Source organism: Crocodylus siamensis, chromosome 11, assembly GCF_052110815.1.
Source record: "Crocodylus siamensis isolate JL-2025a chromosome 11, ASM5211081v1, whole genome shotgun sequence".
Taxonomy (NCBI): Eukaryota; Metazoa; Chordata; order Crocodylia; family Crocodylidae; genus Crocodylus; species Crocodylus siamensis.
Genome location: NC_143405.1, coordinates 23,312,565 through 23,337,887, shown reverse-complemented (window position 1 = coordinate 23,337,887; position 25,323 = coordinate 23,312,565). Strand labels below are relative to the sequence as shown.

Genomic DNA, 25,323 nt, shown 5'->3' with positions numbered 1-25,323 from the left:
TTTCTGCAGGCTGTTAGTGACTCAGGATACTGGCTCCTCTTTGCAGGGCTCCACCATTCCCATACCCTGCTCTATGCACAACAGGTGTTCTATATGTGCTAGGGCTGTGTGAAGCTTCGGGTGCTGATTCGATCTGGAGGAAATTTGGCCCGATTCGGTGGCTGAATCTCCAAATCTGAATTGAATCAGAGGACCAATAAAAAGGTCCAAATCAATTTGAAGCTCTCCGAATCTTCACAAATTCGTAGAACTTCAATGATTTGGGCACTCTCCGCCTGCTGCAGCCGGAAGCTCTGTGCCAGTAAGTAGGGGACGGGGGAGGGAGGGAGGGCTGAAGGAGGCGGGAGGGGATCATGGGGGGACCCCCGCCAGGCCCCAGCCCCTGTCCACTCCCCCAGCACCCCTCTATGGCTGCTTCGCCTGCCCCAGCCCTGGTGCTTATATAAAAAAAAGCCCCTACTCTCCAGGTGCTGCCAGGCAGGGGGGCAGTCCCCGCTGCCCCCCACTGCCCCATGCTGCATGGGGGCTCTGTCACGAGCCCCACAACACCTCCTTCACTCCTCCCCCGCCCCCCACGGCTGCCCTGCCTGCCGAAGCTCTGGCACTTTAAGAAAAAAAAAACCCCAAACCCCAGGACTTGTCAGCTCCTTCAGCAGCCTCAGGGCTTTGTGGGGCTCATGAAAGAGCCCCCCACATAGCGTGGGGGAGTGGGGACCACCCCCCCAAGCAGGAACTGGTAAGTCTGGGGCGGGTTTCATAGTTTCTAGGGTCGGAAGGGACCTGAGCAGATCATCTAGTCCGACCCCCTGCCTTGGCAGGAAAGACTACTGGGGTCAAACGACCCCAGCAAGATGTTCATCTAACCTCCTCTTAAAGACCCCCAGGGTAAGAGCCAGGACCACCTCTCTTGGAAGTTGGTTCCAGACCCTAGCCACCCTGACCGTGAAGTAGCGCCTCCTGATATCTAGCCTGAATCTACCCTCTGCCAGCTTGTGACCGTTATTCCTGGTCACTCCTGGCGGTGCTCGGGGGAACAGTGACTCCCCCAATGCCTGCTGATCCCCCCATGACTGGTTTATAACAGGCCACAAGATCCCCCCTCAGCCTTCTCTTGTGGAGGCTGAACAGGTTCAGGTCCCGCAGCCTCTCCTCATAGGGCCTGCCCTGCTGTCCCCTTATCATACGAGTGGCCTCCTCTGGACCTTCTCCATGCTGTCCACATCCCTCTTGAAGTGCGGCGCCCAGAACTGGATGCAGTACTCCAGCTGTGGTCTGACCAGTGCCGCATAGAGGGGGAGGATCACCTCCTTGGACCTGCTCGAGATGCATCTATGGATGCATGCCAAGGTGCGGTTGGCCTTCCTGACTGCCTCCCCACACTGCCGACCCATGTTCATCTGGAGTCAATGATGACTCCAAGATCCTTTTCCGCCTCCGTGCTGACAAGAGGGGAGTTCCCCAGCCTGTAGGTATGGTGCCGGTTGTTCCTCCCCAGGTGCATCACCTTGCACTTGTCTGTGTTGAAACCCATCCTATTCTCGTCTGCCCACCCCTGAGACCTGTCTAGGTCTGATTGTAGCCTGTTGCATCCTTCCAATGTGCCCATGTCCCCCCACATCTTAGTGTCATGAGCAAATTTGAACAGGGTGCTTTTTACCCCCTCATCCATATCGCTGATGAAGATGTTGAACAGTGCAGGCCCGAGGACCGAGCCCTGCAGAACCCCACTGCCCACGTCCTTCCAGGTTGAGAAGGACCCATCCACTACCACCCTCTGGGTGCGGCCTTCCAGCCAGTTGGCGACCCATTTGACTGTATGGGTGTCTACACCACAGCCCCCCAGTTTCTTAATGAGAACGGGGTGAGAGACAGTGTCAAAAGCCTTCCGGAAGTCCAGGAAGCTATATCCACGGCTACCCCTGCATCTAATGATCTGGTGATCTGGTCGTAAAAGGCCACCAGGTTGGTCTGACAGGACCTGCCACTGATGAACCCGTGTTGGTTGCCCCTAAGCATGCAGTCCCCCGCTGGCCCCTCCTGGATGTGTGCCAGCATAATTTTCTCAAACAGCTTGCCTAGGATCAAGGTAAGACTAACTGGCCTATAGTTTCCCGGGTCCTCCTTCCTTCCTTTTTTGAAGATGGGGACCACATTGGCCCTCTTCCAGTCCTCCGGTACCTCACCAGAGCACCACGAGTGCTCGTAAAGCCGTGCCAGGGGACTTGCAATGACCTCGGCCAGTTCCTTTAGAACTCTAGGGTGGAGATCATCCGGGCCAGCTGACTTGAACACATCCAACCCCTCCAGAAGCTCCCTAACTAAATCCTCGCTAATCCGTGGCCCAGGTGTGCCTCCCCTGGGGCCCGAGGGGGGCCCAGCAGGGAGGTGGCTGTTCTGGTTCCTACTTAGGAAGATGGAGGCAAAGAAATCATTAAACATGTTAGCTTTGCCGTCTGGTGTGACGACCAAGGTTCCCAACGCGTCCTGCAAGGGCCCCACATTACTGGGGACCTTCTTTTTACCCCCTACGTATTTAAAAAAGGACTTCTTATTGTCCTTAATCTGGGAAGCCAGTCCCAGTTCCATCTCTGCCTTGGCCTTCCTAACTGCCCCCCTACATCCCCGAGCAACTACAGAATAGTCCTGGTGATGACCCCTTCTTTCCATTGGGTGTAAGCCTCCTTTTTAGTAAGGGGACATTCCCGGATGCTTCTGGTGAGCCACAGAGGCTTGTGTGCTCTCCTGCTCCCTTTGGTCCTTGTTGGGATTACCTTCCTTAAAGGGAGGTTCTTAAAGGGTTCTTAAAGGGCCGGAGCTGGGGCAGGCAGGACAGCCATGGGCGGGGGCTCAGGGAGGTTGGAGGGCTTGTGAGAGCCCCTCACACAGCATGGGACAGTGGGAGGCAGTGAGGATGGCCCCCACCTGGCAGTACCCGGTGAGTCAGGGCTTTTTTTTCCCCCAAAGTGCCTGGAGCTGGGGTGGGCAGGGCAGCCATTGCTGGGGCCTAGAGAGCAGACAGGGGATGAGCCTGGCCTGGGTGATTCTCCAAATGAGATTCAGATGAATCAATATGGGACAGTGATTCAAATCACTGAATTGAATCAATGTCCCTGGAATCAGCTGAATCTGAATCCAAAGTGAATACTAGCCACTTCACACAGGCCTACCATGTGCTATTCTTTGTCTTTGTCTTTGTCTTTGTCTTTGTCTCCAGGAGTTCTGACTTCCTGGTTACCTCGCCCCAGTTCCATGGGCTCTCTCTTCACCCCAGCCGCTTGCCCCATTCTGCTCCACGTGGGTCCCAAGTCCACCACTTCCCAGTTCAAATCCCACTCTTGACTCTCAGGGCTGGGTCCGGGTGTATCGTCCTGCCTGCCTCTAATCTCTTTTTCATCTTTCTCCTCTTCTAGATCCCTGGAGTAATTCACCGCAACCTCTTGGATTGGACTCAGGAGCTGGGGTGTCATTGTCACTTGGTCTTCAGTTCTTTGGTAAGCATGTTGCTGGGACTCCTCCTCAAGTCCCAGAGTCGATCCCCTTTCGTTGGAGTTTCTCTGCACTGTCCACACCTCTTTCTTGGTCTTCTGTCTTCAGGATCGGCGCCAACTGTTTTGTTGGCATCCCTTAAATTTCCTGTGCCAGGCACCTGGGTCCTCTGTGAAAGCTTGTGATTCGTTGTCTCCCCAGCTCTCCCAGCTGGTCCTCCTAATTGTCTCTGGAGCAGTTTGTCTCTTACCTGGGCTGGCTGTACCTCTCTGCCCTGTCCAGGTTCATCCTGGATCAGTTGTGTTTGTCATGACAGCTTTTGATCTGTCACTACCTCGGTTTCCCCAGCTAATACCTCTGATTGTGCCAGGCATGGCATTTCTCCCGTCCAGGTTTGCTGTGTCTTTCTTCTTCATCCAGGTTCACCCCCATGAGTCTGTCCTTTCTTTGCTCTCTCCTGTGTTCTTGCGACAGGGCTGCCCTGTCACAGGCCCACTTCTTTTTTTTCTGGCGGAGACTGCCTGTGGCCAGGGGGTGAGCTGCTGGCTTCAGGGTCCCCAGTCTTTCCCTCCATAGTGGCTGCCTGGGTGGGCCACTAGCAGCCCACCCTCCATAGTGGCTGCCTGGGTGGGCTGCTAGTGGGTCAGTTGCTGCTCCATCTTGGAGCCAGCACACAGCCCACTAGCAGTCTGGCCAGGTGACCCCAGGGGGTGCCACCACCATGGAGGGAAGGACCAGGCCCCCACCACAACTCAGGGCCTGCTGGCAGCTCACCTCCTGACCATGGGCAGGTTTTGCTGGAAAAAAAAAAGGGGTTGGGCCACTTCCTGTAACAGTGACAGAAGCTCCTCAACTGAAAGAGCATTTTTTTTGGTTACAGTTAAAAACCCACCATTTCAATTTAGGGGAACTAAACCCCTGTTACATGTACAAGTGGCCTGAAATTCTAAAATTCACTATAAACACCTCTCAAGAATTTGAATCACTAATTTCCTGTTTGAGTTTTATACACATACATTTCTCCCCCCGCCCTCCGCGGTCAGAAATCCCTTTCTCAGAACAGGAGCTAAACCTATGAAAGGAAGAAAATCTGAAAAGCAGACCTGCAGCAATGGACTGGCATTCTGTCTTTAAATCATTTTGGCACTTGCTTTTCCCCTCTTGAGGTGGAAGTGGTAAGTGTCATGGCAAAACTGCAGCCACCCTAAATCAGAATATTCCTCTGCCTGTGGATTTAAAAATTTTACTTCATGCTCCCAAAAAGAGGTTTGTGTGGTTTCCATATAGTATTTGAAAGCCAATCTACACACAGGTGCTTTCAATATAAAATCCAATTTCCTCTCCTCCCCACCACCAAGTAATTCATTACATCTGGCACTCCAGTCTGCCAAGGTGGCTGTTCTACCTCTAGTTCAGGGTTCTCAATCTTTTTAAACTTGAGGCATCCTTTGGAAAATGCCAGATCTTAATTGTTACTCTTTTTTTGACTACAGAAGAATAATAGAACAACTTTTTTGTTGCAAATAACTCAGAAAGTCCACAACAAGTCAGAATGTTTTTAACACTGTGGATTTCTATATGAAAGCTCTAGTTTTTATCTTGTGAATCATGTTTACCTACCTAACAATGCTAACGTTGTGCAGTATCTTGTGACACCCTTGAAAATATCTCAAGGTACCCCAGAATGTCATGGAATTCTTGTTGAGAACCATTATTCTAGTTTTTGGGAAGTCCCAACCTAGTGGATTTTTCATGCTAGCTTTCTAAGTGTGGAGGGCACTTTAGGAGACTGTTGAACATAGCAAAAAGTAAGGCGAGTGAGAACAGTGTGACAGGGGAGCAAGCTCAGGGTTGAGTCTCAAGTTGGCCCACCCACCTGTCTACATAGGCAGTCCACCCAGTCTCACCTGCCATGACTTTGCTATTACAATAAACTGGTAATAAATGTGTGAGTCTGTCCATTCTATGCCCTGATGCCAGTGGGCACTACCCACAGCTCCGTACCTCCCCTACGCCATGGCTCATGCCTCACAGATGGCATCCAAAATGTTATCATACTCCCAGCCAGAAACCAGACCAAACCTAGTTCTCTGCCAGGTCTCTCACACATACACACTCCTACTGCCACAGGGGACTCACACACTCACAGGGGCCTCTTGCACTCCATCCCCTCTCACAGGGTCTCTTGCTCGCCGCACCATAATGTGCCCCCTCCACTTTGCCCTGCTCTCTCCTGGAGCGATTTTTCTGGCCATCAGGCATATCTGAATCATGTTTTGGCTGGCAACATGCAGTCTCTTGGGCCTCTCCCGTGACCCTCACCTGGGTAGTGCCAGCCAGTTCATCAAATGGAGGGCCAACTTTGCCCTAGCCCCTCCCTGGGCTCCTTATACACAACACCATGATCTTGTGGGAGGTTGGCCATGTGCTTCCCTTGTGGCCATCCTTCAGCCCTACTCAACATACCCCCTGGGGCTGCCCTTCAGACCATCCCTTCAACCCTATTCAACCCTCAGTTACACCCAGTCCTTCAGGTCATGAAGATGCACCCTACTTTGGATGAGCCCACTGACACCCCTGCTGTCTCAGGGTCTCTCAACTGCCCCTTTTCTAGGGCTCCACAGCCACCCCCTCTCTGGGGCCTTTGGGGTCTTGCATCCCTGTGGGCTCAGGTGGCCGCAGCTGTGCCTGCCCCCACTCCTCCCTCTTAGTAACCCACCCAAAGGTGGGGGCTGGGGTTTAGGCATCCTGACCTGCCTTACACGGGGGAGGTTCATGGGCCTGGTATTTAAATGGGGCTGTCACACCACTGGCAGTCCCACCAGGCCTCCCTATCCCAGCAGGGTACAGTTTCAGGTTATGTCCAGGACCACTGAGGCCTCCTGTGTCCCCATTGCCTCACCCTTACCCCAAAAATGTTCCAGGAGCAGCTCAGCCCAATGTTGCCTCCTTAGCTGCTCAACACAGACTGCTGCCTCTCGGGCCTATGTTTGAAAATGGCCAGTGTCACAGGGAAAACATAAGAGGTGGACCCTGAAGGGTTAAGGAGGGCCCTGGGGGCCAGCACACCCCAGGGGAGGCGCAACAAAAGGGAAAACAAAGGAAAACTCCTTACCTGCAGCAGGAACTGAGGTGGGACCAGAAGTGGCGGCGGGACCCGTGCAGCTTGTTAGCCGCATCTTTTTGAAAGTGCGGCCAGCTGGAGAGAGGAGTGGGGAGAGCCGGCACGGGGGAATGAAAGGTGTGGCCTGTGAGGTGGACAGAGAGAGGAGGCTAGGAAGGAGCACGGGGGAAATACCCCCAGGACTCCTCTCGGAGAAGGGGGTGAGCAAGAAAACCTCCCACGAGGCAGGAGGCTACTCCAGAGGTTGTTACGAGAAAGACACCATTGACAGACCAGGGGAGAAAGAGGTGGCCAGGCTGCAGCTCAACATAGGACCCCAGGAAGAGGCTTCAGAGACCAGACAAGCGAGTGAAGTGTCCTGGGGGTGGGGGGAACCCTGAAGAAGAAGAGGGTTCTAAGGGACGCAAGGTACCGAGTCAAGAGGGACCCGCAAAAGTGTAGCCCAGCCCAGGGATCTTCCTAAGTGGGAAGCGGACGGTCATGACAGCAACTGAGGCTGCAAAAAAATAGAATCGAGGACCCAAGGTGACCCTTCTGAGAAGAGCTGATGTTCTGAGCTGGAAGGGACATTGAGGGTCTGTTTAATGTATTTAGCACTAGTGTGATAAAAAGGGGGAAGAAGGTGGCACAAAGGGGATAGTCTGTTGTGGGGCTGGGCGATTTAGGGCACGTTATTACCCAGCTGCCTGATGGTAGTAATTAGAAGGTCACGGGTGTTGTAGATAGTTTTGGTTATTAAGTTTCCTTTTCTTTGTTGTTGGTTTCCTTTTGGAAAAACAGTACAGGGGGCAATAGAAGGCCAAGGGTTCACCCGGCAAGAAGGAAGGTTCTGCCAAAATATAGAACCAAGTTGGGCAGGCAGGCCCATAACGGGTAGCTCAAGATTCTGGAGAGACCGGCGGTAGGCCCCTGGAGAAGGGAAATCTAGGATACCCTGCAAGGGAGGGCAGGCTGCAAAAGAACATCGGTACTCCATCGTGGCTGGGTCAGGGCGAGGTACAGAGGAGGTTGGAGCCTCGCAGAAGACTGCCACCCTAAGGCCTTGGATAGACAAACCCTGAGCAGCGCGGGACCGAATGATCGAGCCCCGACGGGTGCAGCCATCCTGGTGTCTGCCTGCTTTTGCCCTTAAAGTGGCAGGCACTAAAGGTGCACTGACACAAACAGCAACAGGATGTTAGCACTGGGCCATGACACAATATGCCCACAGGATTTGTATGTGATGGGAACATGAAAAGAAAGATCCAAAGGGCATGCCTTCCCTAACAAATGTTCATTATAGTAGTTCCAGTCGCTTGGCTTACCCTTCCAGATGCCATCCACCACACTAAGCAGCCTCTTATCCCTGAAGGCAAAGCACACAGCAGACATGCATATTCAGTAAGGAACAGAACTGTTTTTGGCTTAAAATCCTGCCCTTTGTAGTATTCATGCTAGCCGTAACAGTGTGTTCCCTGTCCCAGGGACGTAAGAACAGGCGAGTGGGAAGCCACATCTGCAGGCAAACCCCAGGCAAATGGAAAAGAAAAAAACTCACCTCTTGCAGGACTTCGAAGAAGTGAAGAAGCATGGTGGGGAGAGACACCCGTGCAGTTCATCAGCCACGCCCATCTGTAGCTGAGACCGAATGATGTCAACAGGAGATGCTACCTGGCGAAGATAAAAGCCAGCCCTGAGAGTCCGGGAACAGCCACACTGGGAATAGAAAGAGTGGCGGGGGATTGCTAAGGCAGAGGCTTCTGGTACTGGCAGGTCAGTGTGGGGAGGAATGGCTTCAACAGTGGAGGCTGCGAGCCCTCCCCACACCAGGGAGAAACAGCACCGGCCAGGAACAGAAGAGCCTGTGCAGAGGCGAGCAGCTGTGGTGGTGGGAGCTGCAGCAATCACCTCTGGGAGTGACCAGCTCAGGAGCAGGCTGGAGGGACTGGCTGAGAGACTGGCGGTGGCAGTAGCTGGAGCCACTGAGGGTACCCACATCAAGGATGGACGGTGCCAAGACGCTGAGTTAAAAAGGGCTGTGGCAGGAACTGAAGGAAACCCTGACCAGGGCGGGAGTGCGGGTCCCAGCCCAGGGGACACACCCGCTTAAGGCACTGGGGGAGTGGAGTCAGCAAGCCTACGGCTCTAGGGCTCCCCCACTCCTCTTTTTCTCCTTTCCTCTATTGTTTTTCCCTCTCGTTGTTTTTCCCCTCTTGGTCTTCTTTTCCCTTGGCTTAGGGGTCCTTATTGAAGTGCTTGATTTGTGTTGTTGGTGCAGTCTCTTTGGTTTTCTTTTCTTCTTGTTCTGTTTTCATTCCCCACCCAGTGCGGGTTTACTCAGCTGGGTTCCAGGAGACCAGGGACCCTGATGGAGGATCGCGGGTGTGTTGTGAATGCGGCGGTGATCAGTGGCATCAGTGGCATCCTCCTGGGAACATCAGGAGCAATGGGCGAAAGTCTTGGAAGACGAAATGTCTCAAACCTCCCAGACCCAGGTGGAACCTCAGATGTCCTTCCATGATGAATGGGACATAGATACTGAGGAGGTCATTGTCCAAGGGTTGACCACAAAGAGATCCTGAGGCCCATTGTGGCAGTGAGGTGCCATCACAGGCTTCCAGAGGGAAGAGGGTAATCCTTGCAGGCCCCAAACCCCAGAAACAGAACCCCCGCAGAGAAAACTCAGCTCTGGCTGGGCAGCCAGAGCAGGAGCCGGAACCACGGCAGCAGCTGCAACTGCAGCCACATGAGCCGGTGTTACGCTGGCTGATTAATCAGCTGTTTCCCCGGCAGAGAACAGCTGGACCAATCGTGGCAGCTGTACCGGCCACCGTGGGAAAGTTTAAAAGCCTCGCCAGAACCTGGGTGGGAGGAAAGCTGGAGAGAGGGAGAGCTGGTGGGCAGCACACCAGAGGTGCACAGCTGGCGCAGCACCAGCAGACAGAGCAGGGGAAGCACTTCAGCTCCCTGTGGAAGGGAGGGCAGGAGAAGCATTTAAGCTCTCTGGAGGAGGCAGAACAGGGGAGGGATTTGAGCCCCTGTAGGAGGTTGGGGGACAGGAGGCAGCTCCACCCCAGGAGTATATTTCTTTTGAAAAAAAAAGGAAAAATCAAAGAGAGAGAGAAACAGTGTAAGGATGAAACGCCTCACTTGGAGGCATTTCAGTAGGCACAACATCACACCTAACAGCCTTGAGAGAGGGCAGGTTACGCATCGAGGCTGGAGGGACAAGTACCAACTGAGCCCACTCAGATGTGGGACTCCTCCCGAAGCAAGCTGCGGGCAACCCCGCAAAGCTGAAACCACCACTGTATGAACATCCATCCGGCAAGTGGATGTGGTGTAGGGGAGGCGGAGCCCCATGGAATATCGCGTCAATTCGTGAGTACTGCCGTTTCCCGGGAAGCCCTCCCAGGAAGATCTCCATTGAACCCCCCTCTCTTAATAGCATAGCAGCAAGTCAGAAGCGGCTACACACCTGGCAGGCAGTGCACACACAAGGCCCCTGTTATCACACCTGTGGCTCATGGCTGGGGTGTAGGGGAGGTTGGAGCCCCATGGACATCTGCCAATGGATGTGACAACTCTGGAGGTACCCTCAAAGGAGACCTCCTTCACTGAAGATCCATCCAAAGTCATGGCAGGCAAGTTTGGGGGCCACTCCGAAGGTGATCGAGGGACCCTCCAGGGCTTACATGAGACTACTTGGTACACAAGACCAGCTGCAGTGTGAAGGCAGCACAGCAATGGATCATCCAACAGAGACTGGCACATTCCCCAATGTGCTTGATGTGTCAGGTGGAGCAATGCAATTACTTGTAAGGCACAGGGCAAAGCTAAGTGACAGGGACACTAGTGAGGATGCTAAAGAAGGTCATTCTGTACAGCTGCTTTGGGGATAAGGCTGGAGATAAACATACAGAGAGAGTATCCATGTATTCCAGCTTGCTATTGGCTTCTTCCTGGGCTGGTAACTTCCCATGCTGTTAACACCTTCCCTACTGCTCAAAAGGCTAGCTCTCTTTGCCATAGAGGTTTCTGCTTGCTTTGGGCACTGCTTTTGAATGGAAGCTGTAAGGGATTTCCTCTGCCACAGTCTCCTTCCCTCGATTGCATATTCATTCAGCTCTGCAGGTGAACAGCTCTGTCTTGTACCCCTTGTGACACAGGGCACCACAGCAGTAGAGACCTTTTTTTGTGTGCTTTATATATCCTTAACCTCAAATGTGCAATTTTTCTCCACCTCCTGTTCTTTGCTGCTCAAAGGAGGGGAAAAATCAGGCCCTCAAATAGTATTCATTCATCTTTCTCCTAGTCTCCATTGTACACTGCCTGTGCTTCTGCTGCCTGTGCCCATTCATATTCTATGGACTGAGGGAATAGATGAAAACAAGGTTAGCCTACGGAATGGGAGCCTAACCATGTTGTGTTTGGGGACAAGGAGTGCATTTGTGACCCTACAGTGATATTTATCTTTGTGTTCATGTTGTCCTTGGGGGCAGGCTGAGAAGGCAGCAATGTTGAGGGAGTCAGTAACTCTTACGGTTAGAACAGGGAACTAGAAATGAAGAGAATTAGGTTTTAGTCCTGATTATCTCAGTGGCTCACTGTGGGTCTTCATGGCCTAATTTAGGCCATGCCTATAGGGCTAAATTGTGGCACCGGGAAAGCAGCTTGGAGACACACCAAGTTAAATTCTGCATTACTTCTAAGCATGTGAGTTCTACTTAGACATCCAAATGTAGCTCCACAAATGCCATCTTTTACATTAATGCAGAGTTTAGATTCAATTTCTATCTGTGGAGCTCTGCTCACCCTGTTGTACTGTCCTGAACAAGCTCAGAAGGCTCCATTGTAGCAATGTGTCCCCCATATTGTAAGATGATCTCCTGGGTAGAGCCACCCGTGATGGTTTTTATCCAGCAACATTTTGGGGGAATTTATATGCAATTACACACTTACCTGGGTGATCCTAATCTGCTGCTAGAGCAGAGTGGAACCTTCTAGCATGCTCAGAAGAGAAGCAGGGAATGAGTGTAGCTATGCAGGTGGAAGCATAATCTAAATTCTGTGTAAGAACCAAAAATGTCACTTATGTAGCTACATGAAAACATACTAGTAGCACTAGGCATATATAAAACAAATAGGATTTGGCTTACTACCATGTGCGCTATCTCCTGAACTGGAAGTAGTGTAGTTGACTTTGTGCGGGATTGACATGTCTCAGTATAGTACTGCCTGGAACCATAACTGATAGAGACATATTCTTACATTAGCTGTGGCTGTCTTTCATTTTATAAAACACATTAGCACCTTTGAAGAGTGCTGAGAAATAAAGATGCAAAGCATTAGTGTATATAAGTGCAAAGAATTATTAGTAATAATTTGTGCATGTTAAGGTTCTGAGCAATGATGAAGGCAGAACAATAATTGTAATGGTTTATTAGATTCTGAGCTGTATCTTTATTACCTCACCTGCAATATCTTTGAACAATCTATTTTATAATCCCCCTGATATTTGGTGTTTGTATTGGTTTATACTTTCTCAAGTCTAAGTTTGTAACTACGCTTATTGCAAAATGAAAATCAATACAGAGATTTTTTTTAAAAAGGACAGTAATATATATTTAGATGTGGTTGGAAAGAACCCCATGCCTTTGTAACTGTGCGTTTAAAATGATCTGACAATAGTGTCTCATCTTTTGCATTTCAATGGAGCTAAGCTATAGAAATGCTTTAAGTACACAGGCTACATACAGACTTGTATTTCCCCCCACCATCACTCCTCACCCCAGGTCCTGCTTACTAACTCCACCATACTGCTGCAAAGAAAAGAGGTCTCCAGACATCAAAATAATTCAAGGGCCTTGGAGACTGCAAGGGAGAAAAAGGGTATTTTCTGAATCAGTTCCCCATGAAATAACTGAAACTAGCTTTGTCCTGGGGGATAATAGAATGGATCATTAGGTGCCTTAGAAAGTTCACATTGAATTTTGAAGTCACCCTGCAAGATGAAAAATCAATATTTTAGGTAAATAAATGAAAGTCAGCGAGTCCCTTTTAAATCTGCAAACATGGGGGTGAGGGGTTTGTAAGCAGAAAGATATTTAATTTTTCACAAACAGCAAGGTTTTAAAACTCTTCTTGCTTCCCCTCCACCCGCTTCTCTTTTTCTTTCGCTGGTGATTTAATCACATGTGATATTATAAATCAAATCACTTCCTTCTCTCCTCAAGTGTGAATTAGCTCGTAATTAAGCTATTGGGTGAAATTTCCAGTTAAAATGAAATGTATCTTATTAATAGCTTGGGATATCCTTTGTGTTAATGTAAAGGTTAAAACATGTGTCTTTTATCAGCATATCAGGGGTTTATATTCTGGTCTTGCTGTCAAAGCTTTCACCCTCCACTGATTTCAGTTCTGTTTTTCCTGGTTTACATCAATGTAAATGAAAGGATAATTATGCCCACAAAATTTAGGTCTTCTATTTCCAGCACTGTGTATACTAGAGTGCTTGAGGGGGGTGAATACCAAACTGAGTGACCAAATCAGTTGCATTATTTTCAGTTTTTCATGGCTCCCTTTTTTTATATCACAGAGTTTAAGTTGCCACTCATTTGTGATACTGTCTCAATCCTGGAGGAAGTACAGGACAACAAAAACATCCACAATGCCTGTGGGGGCAATACAACTTTCTTGTGAGATATTGCTGCATCATGCCAGACTGACATGATGAATGTGCATCACCATATGGTGACAGTGTAATGCAGTATGATGAGGTTACATCCTGATGTGGTGGCATTTCCTCAAATAGCACATACTTGCATAATGCAGACCTCTGTCCTGCCCAAGAGACTGTTCCACTGAAGAGGATGAGAGCTCAAGGCAGACAGCTGGTGTACTTACCCCATTAGTTTGAACAATAGAGAAACTCATAGGTTTAGCTGAATATGTCCCAGATTCAAACCCCACTGTCAACCCAAGCAGTCCCAGTTTTACCTAAAATAGACCAGACTATCACTATGCTACGTGTCACGGGGAGGACCTAAGGGACGGACCCCGAGGAGCCAGGGGGAACCCTGGGGGTCAGGAAATCACTGGGAAAGTGAAAATAAAGAGACAGAAAATTCCTCACCTGTAGCAGGATTTGCACTGAAACCGGAAATGGCGGCAGGACCCAAGTGGGTTAGCCGTGCCTTCATACAACTGTGGACAGCTGACACCATGGGCAGCAGGGACTGGATGAGGGAGATAAGAAGAGCTGCTGGTGAGGAAAAGGGGTTGAGACCCAGGGAATCGCCAGCCGGGAAGTCGCTCCTGGAGCTGGCACAGCAGGGAAGGGGAAGGAGGATTGTCTCCCGCAGCATGGAAGAGTGCTGGGGAGCCCACCGCAGTGAAGATGCTGCTGGTGGCAGTTCAGAGAGAGAGGAGGCAGAGGCATCCTGCCCTGACCAAGGACCCAAGTTAGACGACCGGGAGAAGCAGGAGGAGGTGAATGCCTGGGTCTACCGCCGCAGAGTCGGCGAGGCCAGCAGTGGTCAAGACGCCAGAACAGCTGGGACCATTGTGTTCTCAGGAGGGCATGAGAAGGTATCCCCAGTGGGGGACAAAGGGCATAGGCAGTGTGAAGGGCTGTGGAAGACTGACCCCAGCATTATAGAGATGCCCCAGTGGGAGACATGGGGAAAGACGGACTCAGAGGGACCACCATGGGGTCCAGCGAGCTCACAGGCTGGCCAAAGAGTGGAAGGGAGGACACAGCAGCCTACAGTCCAGCACAGACCCAGTTTAGGGCCAGCTAGAGTCCTTAGGGGCCCGGGGGGCCTGGTGTGGTAGGACCCGCTGTAGGAACAGGTGATAAGGGAGCAGAGTGCTTCTCATAAGTATCTTTTGTACTTTTTTTGGTATCTTTTCTTTCTGTTTTATGTTGCCCACCTTTGGAGGGGTTGTGAGGCATGGTAGAGAGCCTGAGTGTTGACTAAACCAGAAAAGGGGGTTTACAGTCTCAAGGGAGGCTAGACGGCTACAAGTCTCGGTGGGTAGGATAAGGGTTTGGGCCGGCTGACTTATAACCCATCTCTGCAAAAGGACGCATGGCAACAACAGTCGGGGATTTGGCCGAAGAACATCAGGAACCTGTCAAGGCAGGGTGTGAGGGCAAGGTAGAGGGGAGGTGGAGCCTTGCAGAAGATCATAGTCCAGCGGTGCCACAACCGAGAGGACTCCAATAGTCGGACTCTCCCACCACTGAAGAAGATACAAAGTTGTGGCAGGAGAGATTGGGAGAGGGACTACTTAGGGGAGGGACATCTACTCGGCAGGACCACAGGGACGGACAAGCGGGCAACTTCGAACATCTGGAGCCGTGCTGCGTGTGACCGGATGTTTGAGGCCAGACAGGCACACTATGTAACAGCATTTTGTACTCGGCCTTGGTGAGGCCGCAGCTGGAGTACTGCATCCAGTTTTGGGCTCCACAATTCAAAAAGGATGTGGAGAAGCTTGAGAGAGTCCAGAGGAGAGCCACGCGCATGATCAGAGGTCAGGAAAACAGATCTTACGATGACAGGCTGAGAGCCATGGGACTCTTTAGCCTGGAAAAGCGCAGGCTCAGGGGTGATCTGATGGCCACCTATAAGTTTATCGGGGGTGACCACCAGGATCTGGGGGAACGTCTGTTCACCAGAGCGCCCCAAGGGATGATGAGGTCGAACGGTCACAAACTCCTGCAAGACCGTTTCAGGCTGGACATAAGGAAGAATTTCTTTACTGTCCGAGCCCCCAAGGTCTGGAACAGTCTGCCAGCGGAGGTGGTTCAAGCACCTACATTGAACACCTTCAAGAGTAAATTGGATGCTTATCTTGCTGGGATCCTATGACCCCAGCTGACTTCCTGCCCTTTGGGCAGGGGGCTGGACTCGATGATCTCCCGAGGTCCCTTCCAGCCCTAATGTCTATGAAATCTATGAAATCCTTGCCCTAGCAAAGTTGCAATGATGGCAGAGATGCCACCAATTAGTCAACTGGAAGTTAAGGTTTAGGGTTGCACAACTGATCCACATGTATATACTAACCCACATTCTTTGCCACGCTGGGTACTCTGGGCACCTCACAGAATGGGGCAATGTGAACTTTAAAAGGTTTTGGTGAGGCAGCTGAAGGATGTACAACAGTGCAATCTAGAAATGGCAGCTTTTCCCAGGGACTTTTATGCTGGCCAAGGATCATGGGAGCACAGCTCATATTATGAAGATGCTTCTTCTAATGCTGCTCTTCTCAATGCTTTGTATACTAGGGAGCGCCCTCAGCACCCTACATAGAACAGCTCTGAAGCCCATTTGCACGGCTAGGGTGTTGGAAAAGTATCAGAGCAAGACCCAGTATCCGGTCTAGTGAGACCAGAGTAGGGGCATGGGTATTGCAACCCCCCCAAACGTAGGCTTTGCTTGTTCCTGCTTTAATCAATCACTGCGGTTTAGTGTAGGTTCCAATTCAAGACAGTATGCCTTTATGAACTCCAGCAGAGCAAAGCATGTCCTGCATTTATGTGTAAAAATAGATCTTTCCCTACTGCTAGCTGTTTTGCATGTGAGCAGGATAAAGCAAAATGGAAATGATTCTGGCACTAGCTAATGTGACTTGACTTATAACATCAAACAGGAACCCACAGAACAAAACGTTAGTTTTATGCTAGCAACTGTAAATAACATTAGATTGGCTGAGAGCCTTAGTCAGGTCCCAAGCAAAACAAGGTCTTTGCTAAACAACATCAACACAGTAACTAAAATGTGAATAACTAAATCATACACTATGCAAACTAAACTGACTGAAAGTACAACACTGAACGATTTGAATGTGCTTCAAACTCAATTTAAATTTCACCCACTACTGAGACCTCTGGTTACCGGCACCATAACTAATAATGGTAATGTTGCTGAAACATCAGTTTTTAGCAAGGAGCTCATTAGGCGAGTGAGAAAAAGATATCAGACAAGAAAACCAGCCACTTACAACAAGGCATATAAGCTCCTTGCATAAGAATACAAAATAGCTTGGGGAAAAAAGCAATGCAGCAAGCTGTCCATGTTCCAACACATCCAGTAACCATATCCATCTAGAGTTTCACACAGGAAGCCCACAGTATAAATATTCTCCTCCACTGAAGTTAAAACTTGCTTTTGGGAGATTAGGTGCTTCTAGGGAGAATAGGGAAACAGGAGCACCCTTGTACTTTTAAGATACTGGTTCAAGATAGTTGTGGCGTGAAAGTCATCTCTGTCCAAGACTGTCTGGTGGCCAGCCGGAAATAAACTGGTGATCTACTGCAGGGGTAGGCAACCCCTGGGTCGTGTACTAGAGCGTGGCACGTGAAGGTATTTTGCTTGGCATGTACACCTTGGGGCAGATGGCCGTGAAGCTGTGATGGGCTTGATGCTTCTTGTGGCAATGCAGCCCTGGCCCCTTCCCCACCATCTGCTTTGAGGTGTGCATGTACCCGCCGCCAGCAATTAACCATGCTGGGGCTCCGTGGACTGTGATAGAGGTGCTTTTGCCTCCTCACCCCTGCCTGTGAGCAGCCCAGGCTCCGTGGTGGGAACTGGAGCCTACCCAGAGCCCAGGCCAGCTGTGACAAGTAGCTGGGAGGTTGCAAGCAGCTGCACTGGCATCCATGGAGCTCTGCATTGGCACCTTGCTGGTGGTGGGTGCATGCATGCCTCTGGGTGGATGGCAGGATAGGGGCTGGGGCTGTGCTTGCACAACAAGGATTGGGCCCCTCACAGCTCCCCCTGCCATATGCCCCTGGCACACTTACATCTTACAAGTTGAGGCTGTGGGTGTATGTTGCGGACCTCTGGTCTACTGTATCCAAATTACAACTAGTAGCCTTTAACAGGCAATAGAACATCAAGGGGCTTAACCCTTGCCTAAAAGTGTAGTTGTTCAGGAAAAGCCATTCTTTAATAATAACATGCCACACAGAGGCGTTGTAGGGCAGCTCTGATACCACATGTAAATAAACATCTTATTCCAAAATGAAGCCAGCTTCTTATTTGGCTTAACCTACTCTGCTTTAAAACAAGCAGAGTAAGGTCTTAAAATGGGTCACTAACATCCCAGGCCAATGTTCTACCTATTGGGCTAGACAGTCCTTTCTCTCTCCCAGTCTCTGGTTGGACCTGTTCTGCTGTGCAGAACTCCTCATAGCCAAGACATGGACTCTGTAACCCACTCATTAGGTCAGGTACTTGAGATGTAAAAGACCCAAGTTCATATCCTTGCTTTGGATGTGGCAGAAAAGAGATGTGAATTTGAGTTGTTGACATACCAAGAGAGTGCCTTAACCTGCACAAATGGCTACTCCAGGATGACTGACTTTCTTAGTTATCATAAATGATTTAGAAAGATCCCAGTTTCATTATAATGTTAAAATCTCAATTTTCTGTGTGCAATGGAATTAATGCCTTTATGGATAGCCCTATTTGTGCTCTAAACAGGCAACAAAAGAGAGGGGAAATTATGGCACACAGCAGCTCACAGTCATGCTGCAGGTGAGTGTCAGAACCCAGAATCGGCAGGCAAGGTTCTTTGAGTAGATGTGTTATCTTTTATTATTGAGTAGATGTGTTATCTTTTATTTGTTATCTTTTATTATCTTTTAAAGAGCTTTTTTCCAACTACTCAGTTGGTCTAATAAAAGATATCACATTTACTCAAAGAACCTTGTCTGCCTGTGTCCTTAGATCAACTCGGCCACAACCAAAAACCTAGAACCCAGAACCAAGAATCAGAACTCGTGGTAGAGATGATATTTTTTATTAGACCAACTAGATTTTTGCAATAAATAAATAAATAAAAAGTAATTAATTGCAGGCTTTCAGGCACAAGCACCCTTCTTCAAGCATAGGAGAAAAGATTGTAAAAGTCCTCCTAGATAGAAATGAAAGTTCATATTTCGTAGGTGAGTTGAAGCCTGAGAACCAAGAACAGCACACAAGTATTTGAAGACTCACTTTAAATACTCTACCCACCTAACCACACTGCCCTCTTCAATACACTCAGATCTTCACAGTCCTGTTAGGACAAAACCAGTCATTCCTAACTATTAGTTTATTTGTTAAATGAAACCTTCTGTTTGCAAAATGTTTGCAGAGAGCTAGCTAAATAATTTTATTCTTTATATTACCAATTACCTATGATTTTTTGCAGCTTAATTTTTCTTTTATATAAAGCTTATATTTGGGTTATTACACATTTTTGATATATAGACTATTGAATCTGAGTTCAGAATTATGTTGGTGTCAAAGTCATATGGCATTGTATGCATTCCTTGATTGGATGATATATATTATTAACCAATGCAGAGAAAATTACAAATTTCAGTGTAAACCGGTTAAATGGCTCAGGAGAAAAACAGGTATAGTCAGAAAAAATGTATGAGTTGGTGTATACAAAAACAAAACAAATGCCCCAAAACAGAAAGTCTTGCCAGCCTAAAGTACGGATATTCCTGGACTGGTTGGTGTGAAGCACTCCCCTCCCAAAGTCATTTTCAAAACTCTGTCTCCCAAGCAGCCAGTGCATTGCCTTTCCATGATCATTTTTGAAAGAAAGGAGTGGAATTAGGAGGGTGCAGTGGCCTCAGCCTAGGTACAGATATTCAGAAAGACTGAAGTGAAATGAATCAAAGTTATGCAGTTTTCTGTAAGACATAGTTCAGAGTGATAGTGAACAGAACACACAGTCACCCTTTGGTGGGGGCCAGGGTGAATCTTTGCCCAGGGGGGGCAAATCTTAGCTTGGGTTCTGCCATTTTTAAACTGGTCTGTGTGCCAAACTCCTGTTCTGTTACAAGTATAGACCAGTGTCCGATCACTTTATACCAGTAAAAGTGTAATATCTGTTCTTGGCCTCACTGTCAAAAATTACACTTGAATATGCACCTCAAGCTTCTCTTTCACATTTGAAGAACCAAGATCAAGACTCACTTTGCTGGTGATAGTTAAGCCTGGGGCCATGAACTTAAGTAGGATATGGATGTTTGCACAGATCCCTTTGCTAAGGGGGAGGTTCACTCTGTTTGTGCTAGCATACTCAATTTTTTCCAGGAAGTAAATAGTAGGGCTGTACGAGTCTTCGGATCCCGCTTTGGATCCAAAGCCACTTCGGCAGGCCTGGATCGAAGCAAGGTCTCAGCAATGATATCCAAAGTGGGTCAGAGCATCCAAAGGGCTTTGGATCCGCTTCGGACACTTCGGACCCGCTTTGGCCACCTTGAGTCATAGTTACAAGAGGGAGGGACGGAGATTGGGCGGGGAGTGGGGGGAACACTGATGTCTGTAGGTAGCTAGTGAGAAAGATTGCTTCCTGGCTACCTTTCCAATGGCAGCATCTGTGGGGTGGGACTAGAAACAGCATAAAAGCCTCTGTTTGTAGCCCTTCTGTGCCTTTTGCAGCTTGTTCCCTGTTAGCAACAGTGTGAGAGAGGAATGCTCAGACTGAGACTTGCCTGCTCCTTTTTCTTGTTACAAAGGAGTGGATAAGATTTAGCTTAGCTTAGTTTAGCTTAGCTATTCTATTCAATTATTATTAGTATTACAATTCAATTTATTTCTTTGAATTTATATTTGCTCTTTTTTTTGGAAACTTTGCAAAAAGAAAGGTGTGTTTTCCCAGACAGTGTGATCTATCACTGTGCAGGGAGGCACTGTGCAGGGAGGCACAGATTGCTTGCACGCATGCACACACACATACACAGAGACCCACAATATAGAAAAAAAATCACAGCAGAAGAAGACAGACAGACAGACAGCACACAATTTTTACATAACCCTTAACACCGAAGCAAACAGTCAAAGAAGAGGCCAGTGCACGCATGCAACAGAGGGAATTAAACGCACAATACAAAAGGAGTCACACACACACACACACGGACCTTTTGCAGCACAGGAAAGATCAGTATGAAGCGTGCTGGAAAGGCAGGTGCCAGGTCTCCTGGCAGGGGAGGGAGAGGGGGTAAGGGGAGAGCTAGAGCTGCAAGCCCCCGCTCCCCAAACACAGATGCATTCTGTTCCCAAGCAGCCCTGACATCAGCGCTGCCAGTGGAAGCCAGGAGGTGGGCGCAGTGTCTGCACCTGACGTCCCTGCACCTGCACCACCTTCGTAATTTGTTTCCTCTCAGGATCAGGACTGAGCGGCTGGAGGCAGAGTGTTTTTTTGGTGAGGAATGTGCCCCCACAGGGTTTTCTTGTCTTTGATAGATTCTGGTGTGCAGGTTGTGGGGTACTGGAGAAAGCTGGCAGGTTTCGTCTTTTGAGCTGTAGGAAGTTGGCTTCAGTTCTGGTGATTAGGTTAGGTGCTTGTTTGAATGTACAAACCACTTTTCAGAGCTGGGCCTATGAACTGCACTTCATCAGCCTCCTAGGTAGTAGGTACAGAAACTCATAGACTCAATATAGACACTGACAGTGGAGCTCTGGCACACTGTGACCTGCCGGACATCTGACACCCCAGGCACCTCTGCACTTTTACCTGAGCTGCTACATCCCCCTTTGCCCCCTACCCCCTGCCCCAGCCTGTCCCTCCTCCCCCAATGCCTCCATTTCCATTTTCACTGACTGGCTTTCTTGCCTGCATTGCGAGCCAGGCCAGCCTCTGGCTTCTTTACCATTCCTTCCATCCAGGACCAACTGCAGGTACTTCCTCAGCCTGACAAAGGGGTTTTCAACCCTAAAGCTTCCAAAGATACATTTGTTAAGTACTCCTTTTTTTCCTTCATAATACACATATAGACATAAAAACACAAGATAAGCCATCACATACTATGAATAACATCATATGTCCAACACAACACAACACAACACAACACAACACAACACAACATCGTTACTTCTTGCTGTCAATTCCTTTATAAAATGACAGGCTCTGTGACAGTTCTGTGTGGGTACCTTTGATGCTGCTACTGATGCTACTGGTGTTGAGCCAACGAAGTTATTTTACCTGTTGTCATGTAAAGTGGAGGACCGGGCATGAGGCTGTAGGGGAGGAGGAGGCCTCACTGGGGCACACTGCTGTGTTGTTCAGAGGCCCCAGTGCCAGGAAGGGCATACCTTAACACACACCCAGTGTCACCCACCCACATCACGAGTTTTGCCTGTCAGCAGCTTGGGGTGCAGGGCCTCGGATGACAGACTCCCCCAGTGAGACACACACAGCTGGCAGGCTTCATGGCTTGGCAGGGCCTGGCACTCAGGCCTGCCCTAGATTTAACCCCCCTGTGCCCCAAGACAGATGCAGCAGTTGCCCAAGCACCCACCCACATGATGAGTTTTTCCTGTCAGCAGCTTGGGGTACAGTTCCCCCCAAACCCCTGTACTGATCTTCTTGAAACTTGGCAAGCTTTGTGGCCTCACCAGGGGCTACTACCCCTGCAGTTTTCAGCCCCCTGTGGTGTAACACATAGATGTGACAAAAGTTTTGCTTTCAAGAATTTGGGGTACAGTTCCTCCCAAATCCCTGCATTGATCTTCTTGAAACTTGTCAGGCTTCATGCTCTCAGCAGAGGCTACCACCCTTGCAAGTTTTACCCAAATCAGAGCTAAAATAATGAAGTTATAGAGATTTCATTCATTTCCTGTTATAACCTATAGCCGGATCTCCGGGCTGGCTTCAAAGTTTTGGAGCTGCTTCGGCCGGATCAAAGTGGCAAACCAATCCAGAGCTCCGGATTGGATCACAGCCATCCGAAGCATCCGGATCCAAAGTTGGATCAGATTGCTACCGACTCGCGCAGGCCTAGTAAATAGTAAAGGATTTGAATAGGGATAGGTTTAGCTCTTACATTTGAATGAGCACATGCAGAAATAGTTTTCCCCTTCTCTTTACTACATGCAGAAATAGTTTTCCCCTTCTCTTTACTCTGCTCTAGTTACTACCAACATGAATTCCGAAGTCCCACAACATGCTAAGGTAATCCATTTCCTCAACATTGTGGGTTTACTGAGTGATCTTTGAATCTGAAGTGCCTTCCTTCACATTTCTCCACCTTACCTTCCATCAGCCATTTTCCAGCCCATTCCCCTGGCATTTTTAAAGGGTTCTGAAGAAATTCTGACCCAATGCAGTTTGCAGTGATCATATTTTTGCTCCTCCTTGCTTTTAAATTCAAATACTAGAGTTCCATGTTCAAGACATTTAGTCTAAGAATCTAGCCCTTTGGTGAAGTATTTAATCAATGACTTTACTAATGTACGAATAGATCACAACATCATACACATTCTGCTTGTCAATAGCCTTATTGACGTCATCGTAGAGAGAAATTTGTTTTCTTTGGCAAGATCTATTCTGCATAAAAATTCTGCTGTTTTTTTCATGTATATGGTTTGCCTTTTAAGCCCATTTCATCTCATTACTAAATCTTAATAATGAATGTTTGTGTGTTCTGAAAAAGGCCTCATAGTTTTATCAGAGCTTGAAGCTACACTAACTTGCCTAAATTACACCCTTTAAAAAATGTGTTAACATGAGTGGAGGACAGCAGCTAGCATCAAGAAATGTTACACGTACAGGCTGGTCTGTTGCCCCCTGTCTGCAGAATTCCTATAATATCCTGAGGTAGATATGCCACATTGCACACAATATGCTCATTAGCATAGTAAGCAGCCATTAGGGAGATATAGCAGAAATGTTATTAAAAGGAACAAATGATGAAAAGGAACAAAATATGTAGTGAACCTCCCCACCCCCTGTCTCCCTGAAAGTAGAATGTTACTCTATGGATATCATAGATGATGCTTGACTTCTGACCTCATCTCTGACCTAAGGGAAAGAGTGAATATAGATGGCAGGGACCAGAACTTCTTAAGAGTTTCTGGAATGCAAGCTAGCCAGACCCGGAGATTTGTGATCAGCACCAACTTGTATGTTCTTTTTAGCAGGCCAATGGGACACTGACTCTGGCTGGTTCTACTGAAATATAAATATTAATAAAAATAATACAGGTTATTATTGGTCCCTTCATTTTTTACTATTTAGTGTACCTGTAGGTGGATATTTTTTCATCGCTATCACTCTGCTGTTTTAGAAGCCTTGATCTTGCCCTTCTCATCTGTTTTTCCCTGGTTATCTCATTGGTCTTCCCTGCTTCACTTTGCACTTGTCTTACAATAACCCTCCTACAAGGATTCCCTTGGTATTGTTCTGAAGAGTCATTTTAGTTCCCATTTTCTCCCCCAGTATCCATCCTTCAGCAATTCTTCCCTTCAGTACACCAGAGTAGGAGAACCCATATATTGCCCCACAAAGGGGCCATTTGGCATCTTGAACAGGTGAAATGACTTGCCCAAATTCCTGTGATACAGCTGGAACTCCCCCCCCCCCAGATTGCCAGATCTCTAATCCTTTTCTCTAAAACCAGACTATCTGCCTTTTCTGTTACTTCTAAGGATTTCTCTTTCCAGCAAATACATTGTCCTTTATTCTTGCTGCTTACCTCTGAAGGCTGCTGTTACCCCTGCGTGCTTCCATGAAAATTGGGATAAATCTGCTCCTTGTTCTAATTAGAATCAACTTGAATATACTCCACCTCTGTGCTCTTGCTTGCAAACTAATTGCTCCAATTAAACCTCAAATAGATCCTCAAGGCAAAATAGCCTATCTCAAAGCTGAAAGTCTATCTTTACCCGAACAGGACAGATATTAAATAAGGTGCAGAGACTCTTGAACACTGTTGAAGGTAGTTGCTGTTGGCAGGCATGGAGCTTACCCTGTGTCATACATTTCCTATGGGTGAAATGAGACTTAATTCTCCAGTCGAGTTGCCCCAGCACCTTTTGCTAACTTGAAATTGGCACTGAAAATATTCCTAAAAACTACTTATAAATGGGCTGCTTGGTGATTTATGCTTTAACTCTGGAAAACTAACTTTAAGTTCAAGTTATGAATCTTCATCCCCAAGGACAAAAAACTCTAGAGCACTGCTTTCCAACCTTTTCCTCACCATGACCCCATTTAAATATTAGAAATTGTTTGTGACCCTAAAATCATGCAGACAAGATCAACACCCCACTTCCCTGCAGGGATAGCCGGTGGGGTGGGAAAGATATGGGCTGCTTGTTGCGGGCTTGGGAATTCCTGCCCTGCTGCCTTCTCCCCAGGGGCCTCTGCAGCCCGGTGGGTGGGAGGGCAGCAGGGCAGGGAGTCCCAAGCCCCAAGCAGGCAGTCCACATTTGCCCCTGCCCCGCGCACAAATCTGGGAGGGGTACATGCTCCCCACCCCATACCTCCTCCTTGGGAATGTGCACAGCGGATGGGAGCATCAGCTTGGCTGGCAGCCCTGCCTCACTCCTGCCCTCCCCCCATGACTGTGGGGGGCCTCAATCTGCCCTCCTCGCAGCTATGGACTTACCTGGAGGGAGCTGCAGGAGCTGTTCTCCAGGCTGCCTGGCGGCAATGTGCATGTGTGTGTGCACGCACATGCACATGGTGCCCCCTGTGTGATCACCTTCCTTCTGCTCTCTCCAGCCCCAAGCAGCCGCTTGCAGTCTGAACCTCTGCCATTTCCTGTTTTTTTCTGTGATTTTCATCATTATTGGTTGACACTGTTGAGTGTCTTTGTGACCCCATTTCTTATTGTTGTTACCCCAAATGGGGTTGCAACCCCAAGGCTGGCAACTGCTGCTCTAGAGTGCTCTGAAGTCTGTCCCAGTGGCTAGGTTATTGGCTTGGGACATCTTCTG

The 25,323-nt window shown here is 48.7% G+C and overlaps 1 long non-coding RNA gene across 1 annotated transcript in view; it reads left to right on the top strand.

Annotated features, from left to right (window-relative positions):
* LOC149855606 (uncharacterized) overlaps positions 1–25,323 on the top strand; it is a 76,753-nt gene that overhangs the window by 21,719 nt on the left and 29,711 nt on the right. The window contains exon 3 of the long non-coding RNA XR_016438464.1: positions 3,411–3,491. This is a non-coding gene — a long non-coding RNA (uncharacterized LOC149855606). The remainder of the gene's footprint in view (positions 1–3,410; positions 3,492–25,323) is intronic.